Below are 4,952 nucleotides of genomic sequence, written 5' to 3' on the forward strand. Positions count from 1 at the left end.
CTTCCAGCTGGAGCTCGGGAGCGGCTTTTTGCACAAGAACACGCCGTGTTAGGCTTCCAGGACCTCGGCTAAGCAATTTTAACGGGTCGCCCGGTTCTTTTTTGATCCAGCCCGGTTCTTTTTTTTATCCAGCCTGGTTCTTTTTACACTTCCAGCTGGAGCTCGGGAGCGGCTTTTTGCACAAGATCACGCCGTGTTAGGCTTCCAGGACCTCGGCTAAGCAATTTTAACGGGTCGCCCGGTTCTTTTTTGAACCAGCCCGGTTCTTTTTTTGATCCAGCCCGGTTCTTTTTAAACTTCCAGCTGGAGCTCGGGAGCGGCTTTTTGCACAAGATCACGCCGGGTTAGGCTTCCAGGACCTCGGCTAAGCAATTTTAACGGGTCGCCCGGTTCTTTTTTGATCCAGCCCGGTTCTTTTTTTTATCCAGCCTGGTTCTTTTTACACTTCCAGCTGGAGCTCGGGAGCGGCTTTTTGCACAAGATCACGCCGTGTTAGGCTTCCAGGACCTCGGCTAAGCAATTTTAACGGGTCGCCCGGTTCTTTTTTGATCCAGCCCGGTTCTTTTTTTATCCAGCCCGGTTCTTTTTACACTTCCAGCTGGAGCTCGGGAGCGGCTTTTTGCACAAGATCACGCCGTGTTAGGCTTCCAGGACCTCGGCTAAGCAATTTTAACGGGTCGCCCGGTTCTTTTTTGATCCAGCCCGGTTCTTTTTTTTATCCAGCCCGGTTCTTTTTACACTTCCAGCTGGAGCTCGGGAGCGGCTTTTTGCACAAGATCACGCCGTGTTAGGCTTCCAGGACCTCGGCGAAGCAATTTTAACGGGTCGCCCGGTTCTTTTTTGATCCAGCCCGGTTCTTTTTTTTATCCAGCCCGGTTCTTTTTACACTTCCAGCTGGAGCTCGGGAGCGGCTTTTTGCACAAGATCACGCCGGGTTAGGCTTCCAGGACCTCGGCTAAGCAATTTTAACGGGTCGCCCGGTTCTTTTTTGATCCAGCCCGGTTCTTTTTTTATCCAGCCCGGTTCTTTTTACACTTCCAGCTGGAGCTCGGGAGCGGCTTTTTGCACAAGATCACGCCGGGTTAGGCTTCCAGGACCTCGGCTAAGCAATTTTAACGGGTCCCCCGGTTCTTTTTTGATCCAGCCCGGTTCTTTTTTTATCCAGCCCGGTTCTTTTTACACTTCCAGCTGGAGCTCGGGAGCGGCTTTTTGCACAAGATCACGCCGTGTTAGGCTTCCAGGACCTCGGCTAAGCAATTTTAACGGGTCGCCCGGTTCTTTTTTGAACCAGCCCGGTTCTTTTTTTGATCCAGCCCGGTTCTTTTTAAACTTCCAGCTGGAGCTCGGGAGCGGCTTTTTGCACAAGATCACGCCGGGTTAGGCTTCCAGGACCTCGGCTAAGCAATTTTAACGGGTCGCCCGGTTCTTTTTTGATCCAGCCCGGTTCTTTTTTTTATCCAGCCTGGTTCTTTTTACACTTCCAGCTGGAGCTCGGGACCGGCTTTTTGCACAAGATCACGCCGTGTTAGGCTTCCAGGACCTCGGCTAAGCAATTTTAACGGGTCGCCCGGTTCTTTTTTGATCCAGCCCGGTTCTTTTTTTATCCAGCCCGGTTCTTTTTACACTTCCAGCTGGAGCTCGGGAGCGGCTTTTTGCACAAGATCACGCCGTGTTAGGCTTCCAGGACCTCGGCTAAGCAATTTTAACGGGTCGCCCGGTTCTTTTTTGATCCAGCCCGGTTCTTTTTTTTATCCAGCCCGGTTCTTTTTACACTTCCAGCTGGAGCTCGGGAGCGGCTTTTTGCACAAGATCACGCCGGGTTAGGCTTCCAGGACCTCGGCAAAGCAATTTTAACGGGTCCCCCGGTTCTTTTTTGATCCAGCCCGGTTCTTTTTTTATCCAGCCCGGTTCTTTTTACACTTCCAGCTGGAGCTCGGGAGCGGCTTTTTGCACAAGATCACGCCGGGTTAGGCTTCCAGGACCTCGGCTAAGCAATTTTAACGGGTCCCCCGGTTCTTTTTTGATCCAGCCCGGTTCTTTTTTTATCCAGCCCGGTTCTTTTTACACTTCCAGCTGGAGCTCGGGAGCGGCTTTTTGCACAAGATCAAGCCGTGTTAGGCTTCCAGGACCTCGGCTAAGCAATTTTAACGGGTCGCCCGGTTCTTTTTTGATCCAGCCCGGTTCTTTTTCCACTTCCAGCTGGAGCTCAGCAGCGGCTTTTTGCACAAGATCACGCCGGGTTAGGCTTCCAGGACCTCGGCTAAGCACTTCTAACGGGTCGCCCGGTTCTTTTTTTGAACCAGCCCGGTTCTTTTTACACTTCCAGCTGGAGCTCAGCAGCGGCTTTTTGCACAAGATCACGCCGGGTTAGGGTTCCAGGACCTCGGCTAAGCAATTTTAACGGGCCGCCCGGTTCTTTTTTTGATCCAGCCCGGTTCTTTTTACACTTCCAGCTGGAGCTCAGCAGCGGCTTTTTGCACAAGATCACGCCGGGTTAGGCTTCCAGGACCTCGGCTAAGCACTTCTAACGGGCCCTGGTCCACCCCTGCCAGCGCATTTCAAAACTTGGCATTAATTTCGACCTAAGAGACGAAGTCTGATTTTTTTCTACCACTTGGGCGGCCTTTTTGCACCCAGAACACCCGCACCGGCACCATAAATTCGAAGGGTGCCGAGTGCGTCGGCGCAGATTCTGCGACGGAGTGACACTTCCCTCTTGTGGACATTCGGCGGTAGGTGAAATGCGCACTCGGTCTTCTCTTTTCTTTTCCTTCCAGTGAAACTTTGGCAACATTCTGCGAGCTGCTGGCTTCCAGAACCTCGGCCAAGCAGGTGGAGGATTTTTTTCCACTTCCAGCTGGAGGTGAGGAGGGACTTTTTGGGCAAGATCACGCCGACTTAGCAAGCAAGGTGGAAGTGCCAGCATGCTCCGTGGCTGGAAGTGTGGATGTGGAGCTCCAGCACCCTCCCTGCCTATGGAAGTGTGGAGCTCCAGCACCCTCCCTGCCTATGGAAGTGTGGAGCTCCAGCACCCTCCCTGCCTATGGAAGTGTGGAGCTCCAGCACCCTCCCTGCCTATGGAAGTGTGGAGCTCCAGCACCCTCCCTGCCTATGGAAGTGTGGAGCTCCAGCACCCTCCCTGCCTATGGAAGTGTGGAGCTCCAGCACCCTCCCTGCCTATGGAAGTGTGGAGCTCCAGCACCCTCCCTGCCTATGGAAGTGTGGAGCTCCAGCACCCTCCCTGCCTATGGAAGTGTGGAGCTCCAGCACCCTCCCTGCCTATGGAAGTGTGGAGCTCCAGCACCCTCCCTGCCTATGGAAGTGTGGAGCTCCAGCACCCTCCCTGCCTATGGAAGTGTGGAGCTCCAGCACCCTCCCTGCCTATGGAAGAGCCACCTCCGCGGGCATGCTGCTCAACCACGCCGGCCCAGAGTTCCAGCAGCTCGGCTACACTCTCTCACAAGCCCCGCCTGGAGCTCCCCAGCCCGCCCCTGGTACCTCAACTACCGAGGCCAGCCGCTCGACCAGGCCGGCCCAGAGTTCCAGCCGCTCGGCTTCACTCTCTCACAAGCCCCGCCTGGAGCTCCCCAGCCCGCCCCTGGTACCTCAACTACCGAGGCCAGCCGCTCGACCACGCCGGCGCAGAGTTCCAGCCGCTCGGATAAGCTCTGCCACTCTCCCGCTAAGCAGCCACCGGTAACGGGGAAATGTCGCCGCCTTGTGGACACGCCCTTGTAAATGAATGGGCTTTCGCACTTAGTGCAATTTTCGCCAGCTCCGTGGCTGCAAGTATGGAGCTATGGAGCCACCAGCCAGGCTGGAGCTCTGGAGCTATGGAAGTTTGGAGCTCTGGAGCTATGGAGCTATGGAGCTATGGAGCTATGGAGCTATGGAGCTATGGAGCTCTGGGGCTATGGAGCTATGGAGCTATGGAGCTATGGAAGTATGGAGCTATGGAGCTATGGATGTATGGAGCTATGGAAGTATGGAGCTATGGAGCTATGGAAGTCTGGAGCTATGGAAGTATGGAGCTATGGAGCTATGGAAGTATGGAGCTATGGAGCTATGGAGCTATGGAGCTATGGAGCCACCAGCCAGCACCCTCCGTGGCTCAACCACACCGGCCCAGAGTTCCAGCCGCTCGGCTTCACTCTCTCACAAGCCCCGCCTGGAGCTCCCCAGCCCACCCCTGGTACCTCAACTACCGAGGCCAGCCGCTCGACCAGGCCGGCCGAGAGTTCCAGCCGCTCGGCTTCACTCTCTCACAAGACCCGCCTGGAGCTCCCCGGCCCACCCCTGGTACCTCAACTACCGAGGCCAGCCGCTCGACCACGCCGGCCGAGAGTTCCAGCCGCTCGGCTTCACTCTCTCACAAGACCCGCCTGGAGCTCCCCGGCCCACCCCTGGTACCTCAACTACCGAGGCCAGCCGTTCGACCACGCCGGCGCAGAGTTCCAGCCGCTCGGATAAGCTCTGTCACTCTCCTGCCGCGCAGCCACCGGTAACGGGGAAATGTCGCCGCCTTGTGGACACGCCCTTGTAAATGAATGGGCTTTCGCACTTAGTGCAATTTTCGCCAACTCTCTGACTGGAGCTATGGAAGTATGGAGCTATGGAGCCACCAGCCACCCAGGCTGGAGCTATGGAGCTCTGGAGGTATGGAGCTCTGGTGCTATGGAAGTATGGAGCTATGGAGCTATGGAAGTATGGAGCTATGGAGCTATGGAGCTCTGGAAGTATGGAGCTATGGTGCTATGGAGCTATGGAGCTATGGAGCTATGGAGCTCTGGAAGTATGGAGCTCTGGTGCTATGGAGCTATGGAGCTCTGGTGCTATGGAGCTATGGAGCTCTGGTGCTATGGAGCTCTGGTGCTATGGAGCTCTGGTGCTATGGAGCTATGGTGCTATGGAGCTATGGAGCTCTGGAGGTATGGAGCTCTGGAGGTATGGAG

Source organism: Syngnathus leptorhynchus, unplaced genomic scaffold (assembly GCF_054491065.1).
Source record: "Syngnathus leptorhynchus isolate UIUO unplaced genomic scaffold, UIUO_Slep HiC_scaffold_350, whole genome shotgun sequence".
Classification (NCBI taxonomy): domain Eukaryota; kingdom Metazoa; phylum Chordata; class Actinopteri; order Syngnathiformes; family Syngnathidae; genus Syngnathus; species Syngnathus leptorhynchus.